Source organism: Sinohyriopsis cumingii, chromosome 7 (assembly GCF_028554795.1).
Source record: "Sinohyriopsis cumingii isolate HCF-2022 chromosome 7, ASM2855479v2, whole genome shotgun sequence".
NCBI classification, from domain to species: domain Eukaryota; kingdom Metazoa; phylum Mollusca; class Bivalvia; order Unionida; family Unionidae; genus Sinohyriopsis; species Sinohyriopsis cumingii.
In genome coordinates this window covers 56,675,409-56,692,673 of record NC_142967.1, presented here as the reverse complement: position 1 = coordinate 56,692,673, position 17,265 = coordinate 56,675,409, and the positions used below count along the sequence as shown (strand labels likewise).

At 36.9% G+C, this 17,265-nt stretch overlaps 1 protein-coding gene across 18 annotated transcripts in view; it reads left to right on the top strand.

The window, feature by feature from the left end:
• Positions 1-51: 51 nt before the first annotated feature.
• The window catches only part of LOC149795308 (pleckstrin homology domain-containing family A member 1-like), a 100,527-nt gene continuing 83,313 nt past the window's right edge, over positions 52-17,265 (top strand). For 3 of the 18 annotated variants that reach the window (XR_016422302.1, XM_089965046.1, XM_089965064.1), the window contains exons 1-3: positions 52-218; positions 9,238-9,330; positions 12,493-12,630. The gene's annotated coding sequence lies outside the window, so the exon portion shown is untranslated. Of the gene's footprint in view, positions 219-9,237; positions 9,331-10,225; positions 10,300-12,492; positions 12,631-17,265 lie in introns of all 18 variants that reach the window. The other 15 variants (XM_089965056.1, XM_089965057.1, XM_089965054.1 and 12 more) reach the window with 15 other exon arrangements.

Below are 17,265 nucleotides of genomic sequence, written 5' to 3'. Positions count from 1 at the left end.
CTTAAATATATGTTGGCATTTCCGATCCGGAAATAGAAACCCGTCAGCTCTGGAACAATATGGTGGTAGTTTCACAACAATAAACTTCCTATTCGAGAATTACACGTTAATTTCCAGTTGTTAAAAGTTACTGATCCGGAGAAACAGACTGCATCTGGCGTGTAGCTTTGCAAGGAACTTCCCTGTGGTTGGTATGATCCAGCAAAACACAGTGTATGGTAATAAGACAGCATGTACCGTTAAAATATCCTTTTTTTTTAAGTTGCCAAACTTGATGCATGACATTAAGTTGACGCCATTATTAATATTTTGATGTAATCATCACATGATAAGATGATCTATGATAGTTTATTTACTTTCATTGGAGAGAAGAAGAGATAACACGTTATTCATTTAAACAGAAAAAGAAACTAATTTAGTTGACTCGAGTTCATATCCTGGTGTCATAGGTTTCGACGCACTAAAGCATTTACTCTGCTGTTGGGCATTTCTGCGCACCTAAGTTTTTCGTTTCCAATACTGAAGCAAAACGCATACTGAATTCGAGCGATTGACAAAAATAAAATAAAACAGCAATGCGTACCATTTGAAAAGATGCAATTGTCACCAGAATATTCTGTTCAAAATAATATTAATTTTGGACACAGAGGATACCCCACCCCCCACCATTTTCCTGACTAGCGCTATGTCGGCCTATTCTGCGCATAGCTTTGAAAAGATGTAATGTTTATCCATTGGGCTACAGAAATGAAATATATTACTTTGGACTGTTCCCGTCAGAAGTTCAGTCAAGTAATTAGGTCAGGTTTATAGCTAGTTTTACAAAATTCAACGTAAAAATGCCAACAAATGGCAAGAGATATTAAGCAAACTAAACCATGTTGAGAATTTTTGTACTAATATTATGGTGCCACCTAATTAGAGTTTCCTCTGACCCTTCCCACCCTATGTTTGATATTCGTACCTGTTTGTTGGGTGCACAAAAATGGGAAGCAGACCCCAACATAAATGTCCCAATATAAAATATGGTGGGTGGAGGGTCAGATGAGATTCAGATTAAGTGCCATTTACTGTAATATTTATTTTAGTAAAGCATGCATACCAAATTACAATTATACGTTTCCTCAATGGATTCTTGGCATGCTTAAAATCAGATGGCCCCTTGTTGGAAATTTTATGACATACTTTACCAATTCTGCTTCTGTCTATTACACCATTGTACATATACTCCAGTAAAAATGTATTTTACAGGCAGCAGCAATAGCACATCACAAAGTTCAAGTTCATAGGTAAAGTCACACTAAAAAACACGATTTAGCATTCTTCAACCGGGTTGATCAACTATTTTTTCCATGTGGTTTTACTTCTCTCACTTATGATTCCAGTTGTCCCAAAGTTTCAGTCTCCTGCCTAAATTTGTAGAGACAATGTGTTACAGTCCATAGAAAAGGCAAATAATATACAACATATTTATTTCTTAAAGAGCTTAATTGTTTTTTACTTGCATCAGCAAGAATGGAAAGGAATTTACTGGAATTCAGACTTTCCAGAACTTCTCACAGTTAATAGAAGAAAGACTCTTTCCCACAATCAGTGCTTATAATTTGCACTAGGTTAAGCACCATTCTTCTTCTGATGTGGGGGCCAAGTGGTCTGAAGCACCTGCCGTTATGGATTACTGCCATCTCACATCTGTCTTGGGCTCAGCCAGTGTGTGTATGTGGAAAATTTGCCAGTAGCTTCTCGTGGGTTAGTGGTTCTTTTCTGAGTTTTCCTGGGTTTTTCTTCCATCATTTATACTGGTCATGATGTACATCCTATCTTGTGCTGATAAATGGTGTTAAACTCTATAACAACAATTTCTGGTGTGCATTTCAGTTTCAAAAAATTGTTTTCCATATTGGGCTATGGTATAATCTGTTTTAAAGACTTTTAAAGAGAACTCTTATTTAACTTTTTGTCATTTCATTCTCATTTAGTTTTAAAATGGCCTGTCCTAGTAGAGTGTTAGCAACCCTAACTTCAAGGAATTATCTATACATGATGCGTGTCATGCATACAATTTCCAGAACTGTTATGACACGTGCTTAAGTTAAGTCCTGAATTTGTTTGTGATAGTCTTACATTTAATCCCTCCACTTTCACATGGAATTTTCTTCTCCAAGTCTTTCTTATGACCTTCCTTTTGAAAATAATTCCTTTTATTCAAATAGAAAGAATCACTATATTTGATATCTACTTCTACTAAAGTGATTATAACATACATTTTCTTGTTTAAATGGAAACAGATTGGCATAATTGTTTTGTTTCAAATATAATATCATACATTTGATGTCAATCCTCTATGTAATCCATGCATGCCAGCCATTACACTCGCATGTGTATGGATTATGCAGTTTGGTACAATAAAAACATTAAAGCAATATGAAGTTGTGTTGATCACTTTTATTATCATCTCTCTAATCCCACACATCTTGTAAATTGGAGACAATTAAAAAGAGAAGACTGCTGTGTAAGAATATCATAAGAGTACATTTATTCATCATAGACCCACATGTACTTTATTTTCTGGGGCCCTGATTGTCCGAGTGGTCTATAACGCTCTCCATTACGGATCACTGCCATCTCACCTCTGTCTGCTTGGGTTCAAGTCTTGGATTCTGCCAATTTGGGTATGTGAGAAAGCTTGCCATTAATGTCTCATGGGTCAGTGGTTCTTTCCGGGGTTTCCTGGGTTCTTCCGCCACCATTAATACTGGCCGCCATGTATAGCCTATCATATGCTGAAAAATGGCATTAAACCCTACAACAACAACAACAACTTTATTTTCTGTTTAAAGCAGCTGTATATGACATATTTCCAAGAAAATATATGGCTTTCTTCCGTTTTAAACTCATCTTTGACATTCATAACTTTTTTTTAAATACAATGAAACTCCTCAAAACCAAACTCCCTAGGGACCCATATTTTATCCAGTTTTGAGAAGTTTCTAGTTTACTAAGGCTTTTGCAGATGTGCACAAATGTTGGGAAAGCTGTTTTATTTTGTTTATTTTATTTTTAATACATGTATTTAATGAAGAATTAGCTGAACACTATATGTTACTGCCGAAAATTATATCTTTTCACATGAATTAATACATTTGCTCCAAATAGAAATAAGTCCTAGTCACAAGAAATGTGTCATATTAGCTGGTAGAATTTCAAAGTCATGTGGCTTAATGTAGCTCAGGTTCGTGTGATGTAGCATAGTTCAAGAACATAATGATTTGTCTCTCCTGCCAAGTCCATTTATGGAATTTATTTTCCCAAACCAAATTTTTCCAAAACCTTTTGTACATACATGTACATGTAGTTGTGTTCAGTTCTATCGAAAGCTTTATCATGGTCAAAGAGGACCAATTCCCCCTTTTGTTCTGTTATCTGTATAAAGTCTGTTATTGTTTTTAAATTTAAAATATTGTTCTGTATATTTCTTCCACTCTTTTCACAACTTTGGTTATTGTTGATTACTTTCCTCATATCACTTTTTATTTTATTGGACAGGATTCTATTTAGTATTTTATAGTCGCTATCTAATAGAGAAACTGGACTCCAATTTTTTAGTTCTTCTCTGTCCACATTCCCTTTGTAAATAATTGTAATTAACCCATCCCTCATAATTTTAGTTGCTTGGCCTTTACCTAGGAAAATTTTATTTAACTGACAGAGTTTCTCTACTGAAAATCATTTGTATGAATCTGACATTTATAACACTGCATTGTTGGTCTCTGTCATCACAAGCAAAGCCACATAGCTGGTTAATAAAGCACTGATATAAAATTTATATAAAACAAAGAAACAATGTTCTTTTAAACTTGTATCCAAATGAATAGTATCAATCACAGTTAGATAATCAGCATATAAACAGTCTTTCTCAATTGGCTTACCAATAAGCATTTATTGGTTGATATTAATACATGTTATTAACCTTAAAAGTTGACTCTTTTGTATAAAAGTTGACTCTTTTGTATGGTGCAAAGACTTTAGATGAGCCCACTGTCAGTCCTAATCTGTGTTGGCACATGTGTAGAGTGTTCTTTTAACATGTGCCCTTAGGGCACGTTCACGTTCCAGGTTTTTCAGACTATAACAGCACCTGTTAAACATAAATAATTAGTTCCAGCATGTGTGAGGAAATTAACAGCTAAAATATATTTCCAAGTTTCAACTGAATTATGTTTTATAATAATAATAATGAGAACTTTGTATAGTGCCTAATCTTTAGAAGCTCCAAGCACTTTACAACATTAGACAACACCTATAACATAAAAAACATGTAGTGATATGATTACAAAAAAACAAACACCATGAAATTAAAAAACATAAAAAACATGCTGAAAATATATAAGGTAGGAAACATTATTAGGTCTTGTTTAAGTTTGTTATTGCATTCAAAATAAGTGAGTTTTAAGAGCACTCTTGAATGGGATCACTGTGTCTGAGTTCAATGGGCAATTCATTCCACGTTGCTGGGCCCTGGTATGCAAAAGAATGTCCATATGGGGTAGTTTTAAATGTAAAATTGAAATTTAGGGTAAAAAAATGGTTTTGATGTTCAGAGTTGAGGGGTTCCGGTTTAATGGAAAAAAATGATAATATTAAAAAAGGAAAATTTTGAGACTAAATATAATTCAGTCTTGAGGGGATTCTGGTATCCTGAGGTTTCAGTTTTGAGGAGTTTCACTGTATATGTAGGTGGCAGAGCAGTTTATACAAAATGGCACCATATGTTAAGCAAAACAGGTTTTATGAATGTGACTTAATGATGTTATATGACTGAAAAATGTGTGAGGAGAGTGATCCTATGTCTGATCAAAAAGGACAATTTAAAAATCATAATATTAGGGTGTTGTAACAAAGCACTGTCATTCTCATAGCACCTACTTCACAACCAAAGTTAGACATGTAGACTTGTTAAAGTGAGTGTTGTACATAAATAATCTGTGTTTGCATTCTTGTACTAATTCAAATGGATTTTTGAAAATTTTAACCAGCTATAGATTCATGTTGGTAAAAAAAAAATAGATGTACATTAATTATGGCATGTAATGTGTAGGTTACATTTTTTGTGCTTATTTGCCATTTAGGTTATTCTTATGCCTCTCTAGGGGTTGGCATGTATGAAAAAAAAAACTCCTTACTGTTATTACAGGTATCTTAAGGGGTCTAAAGGGCTCACCTTTATCAAGCACAGCCTCTCACCTCAGTCAGCATGGATTTAATTAGGAAGTATGTTGTAAAAGTATGTTTTTCTTGTAAACTTGATAATAGCAAAGAAATATCTCTGATTAATGATAGCTACATATGAAACACTGTAAAGGAAGTAGACCATTTTGAACAGTGTTACTGATTCATTTAGTCACTGTGATTCATATTGCTATCACATGTTCTGTATCTGACTAGATGGCTATTATGGTGGTCAGTAGGTCGGCCCCATCATATAGTTAGTGAGGGTTTTCACAAGGATGCACTGGGTTGGAAAAAAGAGAATTAGTACAATTGAGTTATATGCAATTCAAAACTGAAATGTTGGTGAACCAGAATCCCCTTAAGGTCAAATTTATATTTTAGTCCCGAAATGTTCCTTGTAATACTGAAACAAATTTTGATTCCAAACTTCATTTTTATGCTTAAAAAACACCCCATAATGCCAAAGCTTGATTTAAACTTGGAAATATATATTAGCTGCTTAATTCCTGACACAATCTGGCACAGATCAATCATGTACTATAGTGGGCTGATCTAAGAAACAAAGATCCATAAAATGTCCCAAGGACATGTGATATTTAAACAATTCTTGATACATGTGCTAACATAGATTAGGGGTCACAGTCCACTAATCTGAAGTCTTTGCACCATATAGAAGTTATTATTAATTTGCCGTACATATTGTGTATGGCAAATTAATATTAACTTGATGCTTGTAGATAAGTCTTTTAAGAAAGACTATCTGCTTATTATCAAATTATGTTTGATGCTATTCATTTGTATACATGATAAATAAAATATTCTTTGTTTATTTTTTGAAAATAAAATATCAAAATATCTGGGATTTTTAACAAGGCATTTGGCCTCACTTTTGATGTTTTGCTGAGGGAGACTGACAAAGCAGTATCCTAAAAATTAGATTCACTTCATGACATATGCTGAATTATTATTTCATGTACAGAAATTAAAAAAGTTCATGATTGCTAGGGATGAGCATTGTTTGTCAACGGTACAAGAAGTGGAGTCATCAACATAAACAACATTAGTTACAGAAGGCTGTATTTAAAAACAGACAATCCTCCATGCCTTCATCACTATAAACTGGTGCAATGCAGACGTCGTAGCAATATGACATGAAAATTATTAAAGCAACATTAAAAATTTAAATCATACGCACACACACTCTTGTCACTTAAGTTTTTAGAAAAAGACTTTTTTGTCACATCTGCTAAAACCTCATTAAACCCAAAAATTCTCAAAAACCAGAAAAATTTTGGCCCAAGGATTTTTGGTTTTGAGGGATTTTGCTGAATCTTTTACATTAAAACTGATAATGGGCCGCCCATTTAGTACATACGCATGGAGGTTCATTTTTTAAAAAAACCCAAATGCATACGCTTGCGTGGGAGGGGAGGGTCTACTGATAATGTATTTACGCATAGAAAATGGGGGTGGTGAAACCTCGATAATAATTTGTCTAATATGCAACCTGTTTGACTGGGCTCAGTCAGTATATGAATTTTAGTGGGCACTAGACAAACTTTTGAAAATTACACAGCTTATTTCTTTGGTGCAACCAGACATTCAACATCGGTGGACTATCTGTTTTATTAAACACATTAATATTATTAACCTTTGATCGTTTATGCGGTTATTCAATATAGGCGGTTCTATATAATTTGGGGGGGGGGCATCAAGTGTACATATGCAGGTGTGGTGTGTGTAAAAAAGTATGCATGTGTTTAGGGAGGGGGGATGGGTCAAGCTCTGACAGAATTTTGCTTACATACTAAATGGATGACCCTTAACGATAGGTTTTTGTACAAATTTTTCTGTCTGTATGAATCTGCATTTATCAGTGTAATCAAATGTTTTGGTCACGATGTCATTGAGAAGTGCTTTCTCTTGAAAAATGAGTTCATGACACTGCCTCAACACAGGGTAGTGTCAGACTAGGGTAGGTGATATAATTGGTAATCAAGGAGGTCATTAATGGAGGAACTTTGAGGTAAATTGTGAAGGAAAAACTTAGGCCAAAGTAAACCTAGTCCTGCAGTATCAGATGACAATCATTTAGCTGTCTTTTGTTAAGCAGCATTTGTATTAGGTGGAACCATTTTATTTTCAGAGATCAGCTGTTTAAAAACAATTCAGGCCTTACAGAAGAGATATTGTAACAGATTTTACCTAAAATCAAATATGAAAAAAAATATCTCCATATTTGGGGATTTAAATGTCTGGGTACTGTTGCATTTTAAAAATATAATGGATGTATTGTGTGAATTATAAGTATATGTAGATAGAGTTTTCCCAAGGAATAAAAAGGGCATGGTAATTATTTTCTTAATAAGGAATGTTTTAACAAAAGAATGATTTCTTTATTTCATAAGGAATTGTTATTGTTGTTGTTGGTGTTATTATTATTACTATTACTATTATTAAGGTAGCATGTCAAGAGGTTTTGTGTGACATGTGAAAGGCAGCCAAAAATCCAACAATCTTATGAGCACTTTGTAATTCCTATGAATAATATAAATAAATGATTCCTGTCATATAAAATCTAAACACAACCGAGTGGACATAAAGTAAGAACAAAAATAGGAATAGAAACAACAAACAATATCAAAGCTAAAAAGGTAAGAGAATACCAGTGTTGCCATCATTCCAAATCAAAATACTCGTACACACAGATTGAAATGGTCATATCTAATTCGTTTAATTTTTTTATCATTAATAATTACTTTGAATTATTTTTGTCTCCCTTGTAGGACTGGTGCCATAAGCTTAGCTTGCTAAATGTGTAATCTGACCTTGCATTTTGGTATTTATTTTGTTCAAGAAAATTAAATGCCAGCCATCTGATTTTGAAAAATGTAATCATTTGATTGTGCCATAGATTTGCTATGGTCAGGATAAAGTAAGTACAGTATAGTGCAGCTAAAGCAATTAGACTTTAATCTCTGTAACAGTGTCAATATGGGCTGCCAACGATATGAGATATTGTTGAAAATTATGTCCACTTTCCCAGGTTAAGCTGACGGAAAAGAGATACATAGCATTGATTATTTTGGAAGTAAGATGGCAGCCTAGGGACTAAACAAATAATTGTCTACTTTTTGGGGAAAATTTTGGTTGACTGTAACCTAATGTGGTTGGATCTGGATATGTTGAAAACATAATTAAACAAATTGGCATGTAATTTTCACAGAAGGTCTTGGGGGTTCACATTATTCATGTGCTCTCATCTTCAGTGATCCACAAAAACAATATATAACGGAAGTCAACAACAAAACGTATATTTAGAACTTGCCCCATGGATAAGCTGACCTCCCTTTTTCCAGGTTTTTATTTTATTTTAAATTAATTGGCTTATATGTGAATATATATGTCTGTATTTTGATTGTAAGCTGAACTTGTGTATTTAACGAGGACCAGAAATGAAATTAATTTTGCTTAATAATTTTTGTTGGATTCTTTACCTTGTTCAAGTGCAGACACCAATCAATCCTTGCATTTTTATTTAAGTGTGTGTGTGTGCATGTACATGATTTGGATTTGTAATGTAGCTTTTTTTTAAAAAATTGGTCATATTGCTACAATGTCTGCATTGTGGCAGTTTATAGTGATGTCTAGTGCTAGGGCATAATGCCATAAACATGTAGCATCATGTCCCACCCAGTAACATTATCCAGACACAAGGCCAATGAGTTCTTACACTAACCTCTTAATGCTGAGCTCCAAGCCAGGCACCTGTTAGTACCATTTTTAAAAGTCTTTGTGATGACTTGGCCAGGGGTTGAACCAGCAACCTCCCACATCCGAGGTGGATGCTCTAATCATTTAGACCACTGGAGCAGTCGTTTTTATTTGTGTCAATAAGATGATTCCATCATAGATATAGAACTTTTGACAACTCTAGTTTTACCAAGCATAGAAAGTCATGTTCATGCTTTATTTGCCAAAATTACTTAGATACATTTGTTCCAGGATGGTGTTCTGTGCTCTGATAAGCACTTATGCAGTATGAGTCAGTTTTGAAGTTTGAAGCGCCATTGTTAAAGAAACAGTTTTATCAGAAAGGTGAGGAGACTCTACACTAGTTACAAACACCAGTTTTTTCCCAAAATCATATTCAGTCCACAGCCATTAATCTTCCCAGTGGAGAAACTTTCTTATTTGTTTCCCTTTTTTTTAAATTTTAATTTTTGATAAACTGCTAATGAGACTTTTAACTATATTTCTGCCTTTTGCATGTTTGATGCACTGATGTCATCATTATTTTAGTCTTTTTGAAAAACCTGAAGGGGCTCATGATAAGTGGTGGGGGAATTACCCATTCACACATTTTGACCTAAATTGCCTGTTATGGATCACTGTTTAAGCAGTTTTATAAGCTGAATCACATAAATGAACTTTTTGATATTGTGTTGACATGAGCATCTGGTTAACAACAAGTACTTTTCTTTTACCTGAATTGCTAATACATGGTATATAACTAGGTCCAAAATAAGAGTCCCAACAGCAAATATTGCATTCCCATAAGCATATTGACCATACCTGAAGTGGTTAAAGGTCCAGATGAGAAGAACCAGTGGTTGTCATTGAGTTTAATTTTCCAAATTCTTTATACCACTGACATAAGCTGAATTTTGTCAATTCAGGGATTCTGCTACACTAGGAAATGAACACAATGAAACCTAAATTTGTTCATTTGATATACGTTTATAATGACCACATGTACATCTCTGGGTCTTTCTGCCTGAGTTCAATCATTGTAAATATCAGCACATTTTCCCACCACTCAGCTGCTACTTGAAGTCTCAGAACTTGCCGCCCTGCTGTTGCGTATTGTTCTTTTGAAGTATTCTTATAATGACATCATGTACATCTGGGGGTCTTTCAGCCACTTAATTCTATCATTGTAATTATCAGCACAGCTAATATGATCATTTGATCAACACATTTTCACACTCAGCAGATGGCTGAAGCAGGACTGGCAAGCCTTTGATTTTGCTGCCCAGCTATTGCATGTACACAGAGGATTCTCGTGTAAGTGGTTTTCTGCATACTAGATATAAACAATTGCATCCGAATATGTCATTAAGTATTTCTGAGACCTTTTTATAATAGACTTCTTACAGCTTTTGACTTTTAAAGTGTACAGTTTTCTCCAGGTAACCAAATTTACAATGGTGCAGCAGTGGTGTTATTCCTTCAAAGGGAGGTAAATTCATTGTGATTAGTAGGGGCACATAATTGTGCATAGTGGCACAGGGTACATCTTGACTGGCCTCTTGTAAAACTACATTAAAATAATTGCATACTTTTATGTAATTGAAACTCATTAAATATTCTGTTTTTATATATCAGGTAAAACTCAAGAGATACATGTTGAGTCCAGGTGCCATTTTTGTGGAGAAAATTCCTAGGTCACAAATTCTACATTTTTAGTCCACAGCCTCAGGCTAAGTAATTTTGAGTCCCTGTAGCCCCCACTCCTGTTTAATATCAGGGTCAACATCTTAGATTATTTGACTGTGGTAAATCATGCAGGAAAATTTAGGACAGTCATGCACAAAATATCAGATATTGATTTTAGCACTTGATCAATTGATAATCAGAAATATGACTTCTTGTGACATACATGTATGGGCAAGAGTAACTGTTTTTAGACATTTTTATGTGACCATTTTTTCTTAGGATTTAAGTTTGTTCTCAAGGATATAAAAATGTAATATTTAATATAGTCATCTTTGCTGTATCTTATAAATCTTTAAATAGTGACATTAATGCCAAACAATTGCAGTATTTATGAATGAAATGCATTGTATGCCATGCATTAATGATCATCTGGTACTAATCAGGATTTTTGTAGATATTGGTTGATTCTGGAGACTGCTTGTGTTTTGCAGTCTGTTTTCCGATGTACATTTGGTTCCCAGTCTGTTTTCCAATGTACTTTTGGTTCCTAGTCTGGTTTCCAATGTACTTTTGGTTCCTAGTCTGGTTTCCAATGTGCTTTTGGTTCACAGTTTTGTTTGTATTGTACTTTTGGTAAAAAATTTAATTTTATCAATTCCATGCACCAGCATATCTCCACATCCACCAGACTGATAAAATTTTAAATCACATGTAAAATCTAACAAGTTCAAAGACTAATCACACAGTCCTTTCAACACTCCTAGGTTCAACTTACCAGACAAAGCATGTTTGATATTGTAAGTAACTGTATTTTCATAAATAACTGTACTATTGTAAATTACTGCAGTTCTGTTTTCACATAGTATTTGCATAATCATTCAACTGCTGTGCAGGGTGAAGGCCATATGATGTAAGAGTAGCAGATCACACAAAAAATGTACAGTCTTTTCTAGTGCTCAAAATGCATTGAAAGCAAGAGCAAATTGTACAAAATGTGTAGAATGTGATTGAATCTCATCAGTTTCTATGCTGTAATTCTGGCCAAATCATCTCTAGCTGAGGATTGTTTATTTAGTTCCATGTTGATGATGGACCAAGTAGTTGGACAGCATTTGGCTAATGAAGATGGGGCTAGGTAATCTGGTTCTGGGTGATGAGGCTAATGAATAATTCTATTGGGTACCAAAAATCAAACATTTTGTTGATGGAATTTGTTGACAGAAATGAGAACATCTGGAATTTTAAGTATTAAATATATAAAACATCATTCTGAAAGTCTGCGAGATTTGCTTTGCTCTGTGAGTGATATTACGATTCATACTTAATAAATACAAAGACATTATTATTATGGTACATTGAAAAAAGGAAAAAGAGACATGCTGTAGAAAGTTTTATAGACTAACACGGAAAACTTAATGATTCATGATGATAAGTACCATTCAGTCATGAAATGCATGTTTTAAATTGCTATTCCTGTAGAGTAATTACCATGCCTATTACATGTAATTAGAAACTGATGGCTGTAACTTCCAGTTGCAAAGTTTTACGATTTGTTATTAATTATGATTGCCCAAAATCATGCTGGAAAGATTGCAGCTGAATGATGCATGTTGGCTCTTGAATAACAGCTCTGGGAACTATTCAAGTTTTAAGCCTGGGTGCTGCTATTACGATTGTCTTGACCACTATCATCAGACAACGTTTTGAATTGCATAAAATTTGAGCTGCTTCTTACAGTTATTTTGCCAAGCTTTTCCCCCCAAAAAGGGTTTATGTTGACATTTTAAGTTACAAATTGTAATGCATGGAAATCTCTTATAGGACCAGGACCTATCTGGTGATTCTTCGGTGGATCAAGGGTTCCATTAATTTTTTATTTTGAGGGGCCCAGGACTGCCTTAGTTGGAAATTTGGAATTCCCATACATCAAGCTTGGAAGTCCCATCATTGCACATACTGGTACCTGCAAATATAAATTCAGTAAAATGGTAGTTATTTGTGTGTGTGTGTGCATGTATGTGTGTGTGTCTGACTGATCAATGATTGGAATTGGCATGTACTCAGAGGAACCAGATATCATTATATGAGTTTGTCATTGATTTGTTTAGCCATTAGGCTGCCAAATCTAAGGAAGTAACATTAACATTTTGCTGGGTCTGCCTTTTGGAGACTTTCTTTGTTAGACCATCAATAAAGGTGTTACTAGGTCTTGTTTACGGACTGGAATGGCTGCTCAGACAATCAATATTGGTGTCAGCAACTCAGCTTGTTTGTTGTTTTCCAAGTTTAACCATGTTATACCCACAAAGCAAGACAAAAAGAGGCCTGAAGGCTAATCTCCTGGACTTTTTCCCTAGAACTGACGGACTGCCACAGTGTCTGTCCCAGACATATTGCATCAGTCCCAACATCTTATGGCTTTTAACTATATTGTGTTGTCAGCTCATCATTCCTTTTGAACCAAATATTTGCATCCTAGGCCCTAATTTAAAAAAAAAAAGATACTAGCAACAGGATGTTACTTTTATTTACATGATCAAATAAAACTTAACCATCTGACTTGATTGGAAATGCACATTGGTGATATTTATGCTGGGATGATGAAGGCCATGGTTATGTTAATGCTGGGATGAAATCCATGATTATGTTCATGCTGGGATGATGAAGTCCATGATTATGTTCATGCTGCAATGATGAAGTCCATGGTTATGTTCATGCTGGGATGATGAAGTCCATGGTTATGTTCATGCTGGGATGATGAAGTCCATGGTTATGTTCATGCTGGGATGATGAAGTCCATGGTTATGTTCATGCTGGGATGATGAAGTCCATGGTTATGTTCATGCTGGGATGATGAAGTCCATGGTTATGTTCATGCTGGGATGATGAAGTCCATGGTTATGTTCATGCTGGGATGATGAAGTCCATGGTTATGTTCATGCTGGGATGATGAAGTCCATGGTTATGTTCATGCTGGGATGAAGCCCATGGTTATGTTCATGCTGGAATGATGATGAAGTCCATGGTTATGTTCATGCTGGGATGAAGCCCATGGTTATGTTCATGCTGGAATGATGATGAAGTCCATGGTTATGTTCATGCTGGGATGATGAAGTCCATGGTTATGTTTATGCTGGGATGATGATTTCCATGGTTATGTTCATGCTGGGATGATGATTTCCATGGTTATGTTTATGCTGGGATGATGATTTCCATGGTTATGTTCATGCTGGGATGATGATTTCCATGGTTACGTTCATGCTGGGATGAAGCCCATGGTTATGCTTATGCTGGGATGAAGCCCTTGGTTATATTTATGGTCAGATTGTTTTGGACTTCATATTAGAAAGATTTTACACTTTTTTGCTGGTATCTTTGTTGTTTATGCTATTTTTCAGACCAGACCTGTCAGTGGGTATCCAGGTACTCAGGTACCCACCCATTGATAATAACCCAAGAAATAAAATCAGCCATTCATTTAATGTATTTGATTGTGTACTATATTGGAAGAAAAAAAAACAGTTTTTGGAGTAAACATGTTTCTCCTTCAAATACGTTCCCCGATCACATTAACGTTAGGGATATAAGCCTGCTACCTCACAAATCCAGCCCTACTAAAAGACGAAAATTCGTCTTTTCTGTCTATCTCATATAGACCAAAGGGCAATAACTCTTGCCCGTTACCTCCTCTTGCCACCGCCAGGTGTCACTAGTTTTTAAGCTTTGCTTGTACTGATAACACGTACATTATACCTCCAAACAATCCAAGCCATCTTAGCATTAAATTGGACCATCCGAAGTTAAATTTGGATTTATTGCGTTCGACAATCATTCTTCTACAGGTTGTATACATTATTTTAACAATTTTTTTTCAAAATTGAGTGACTTTGTCACCCTTACGGATTTCGTCTACTGAAGACCATGTTACACACGCTATCGCTGAACTCATGTTGTCAATTAAGAGTTAGTAACGGTTGTGGTATTAGCAAATTAATAACATGCTGAATTGCTAATTTGTGCTTTGTTTTCTTTTCTTGTGTCGTTTCAGTTGAAATGTCAACCAAATGCATGAAATGCAAAAAGTTCAAAGCAAAAGAAGACAACCATGACTCTTGTATTGTATGTACCAAGTGTACATCATCTATACCATGCAGCGTGTGTAATACTTGGACAGAGCAAATGTGGGCTGATGTAGTCCAGAAGGCAGCAAAAGGGAGGGATAGACGGAATAAGTCGAAGAAAGATAGCATTGATGTCCACAGTAACATCAGCGGCAATGGAGGAAAATAATGTTGACAGGGTACAACAGTCCACCTCTGAACAGATGCGTGGTTTGGTCCAGGAAACGATGACGCAGCTATTGACAACAGGCCAGATATTACCCTTATTTCCCTCACTCGCTTCCACAGCTTTTTCTGACTGTTTGGAGGAATGTTCCCCCAATTTTAGGCTGCCCAGTGGGTGTAAGTCCCCCCGCATGTCCGAGCATGGCCTTCGGGCCTGTAAGACAGGATGCATGGGGTTTTTACCGGATCCATCGGATCCATTTCATTATACAACCTCTATGTCACCGGCCGTCCAGCTGTCCCGGCATGGGGACCCTATTGCTAAAACGGTCCGACCAAATATGATTTACGGGGATCTTAGTGATAAATCTGTCCGTCAAGCTGTATCGCCGGCAACATACCAGTACTATGGCAGAGATTTTAGTGAGAAATCTGTCCGTCCAGCCAGGCCATTGGAGCAGCCGGTACCGGTGATAGCAGGGCCGACTGTACATATGTTCATGGCTTATCCACAAAGGAGAGTTAGTGACAGTGTCAACGATGATGGAATCACGTCATGTATGCCACCTGGTATGCTTTATCCAGAAATGCAAGCTATTCCAGAATATGACTCAGCACACAGTGAGGGTGACAAAACTCCTGCAAATCAGCCGTACACAGATCTAACCATGGAATGGACTGAGTTTGGCTTCAAGGCGGCAGTGGAAGAAATTTATAGGGTGTTGGCAACTTCAGAATGCCCTCCACCTCCTACCACCACTCAAGACTACAAAGTTAAGGCATCTGTAGATCTTGACGGGGAGGAAGAGACGCCGTCCTTCCGGCTCCTTCCCCAGTCGGCAAAAATTAAGGAGATCAGTGATCGTCTATCAGGACGAATAGGTGATCTGGGAAATGCTAAGGCGTTCTTTTCAGAAAGCCAAGTACCAGTGACGTTCTCGTGTCGCTGGTACAAAACTCATTCAGACGCCTTCAGTACGGATCTTCTGGCCCTGGACAAAAATATGGCAGCAGTTCACATGTCCGCTCCACTATTGTACAAAGTGGACAAAAAATGTGTTCCATGCCACGTCAAAGCTAGTCCAGAACGTAGTCGCTACGTCTTCAATGTTAGACTTGGCTTCATTAGCCATATTCCGACTCATAGAAAAATCTGACAATGACCACGCTTGGGAAGTGACGGCCCGGATTGCAGGGCAGCTCACCATTCCATGGCTAATGCGTTGACTGCTTCTGCCAACTTAGACCTGATACGACGTGACGCATGTCTGCGGTTCACATCGCTCAAGTCCTATCATACTCTGGCTTTACGGATGACTCCGTTTGGGTCGCCTTTACTCTTTGGAGGAAAAATTGAAGAAGTTCGGAAGCAGGCAGCTCAGGAACTGCCCAACATCAACATCAGCCCTTGGGCTTTTACCAAGGTTATGGATTGCGTCATCACCCTGTTCCGCTCGACTTCATCTACAAGGACGGCAGTGTACTTGGACGACATCCTCCAGAAACATATGGTAAGTTCTATTCTGCTCAAAGGCAGAAACGATCTTTTAGCACTTTTAGGTCATCTAGGCTTTTTCATGAACTGGAAAAAGTCCGATCTCCATCCATCCCAACGTTTTGTCCAGCTGGGTATGGAGTTTCTCATCGATCTGAATCTGGTACGGTTTCCTCATGCTCGCGTAATCCGGGATCATCGAACTCGTTGAGTCCATTTCCAACAGGACGTGGATTTCAGCGAGAGAATTCTTGCAACTCCTCGGATTATTCAATGCAGCGGCGAACTTAATCCCGCTTGGCCGTCTTTTTATGCGTCCCTTACAAATGACGCTACTGGCACAATGGTGCCCCTTTTCAAGTCCCCTCAATCAAACAATAATGATCACACCCAAGATACGATCATTCCTGCGTCAGTGGCAAAACCCCGGTTGGCTGTCCATGGGGATTCCTCTGGAGATGCCCCAAGCGGAGATAACGGTATGTACCGACGCCAGTACCTACGGTTGGGGTGCCCACCTGTTGCCGGACTTCGCTACAGTCAGCGGCACGTGGGAGCCAGGGGAGAGGCCTCTCCACATCAACCTTTTGGAAATGAGGACTGTCATCAATGCCTTTCATTTCTGGAAGGATCAACTCTCAGGAAAAACTGTCCTCATTATGTCAGACAACTCTGTGGTGGTGACTTACCTCCACAAACAAGGGGGCACCAAATCACCAGACCTGTGCATTCTGATCTGGCAGTTTCTACATTGGTGCGACAACCTCCACATCAACGTACAAATGAGACACATTCCCGGCAGACTCAATGTCT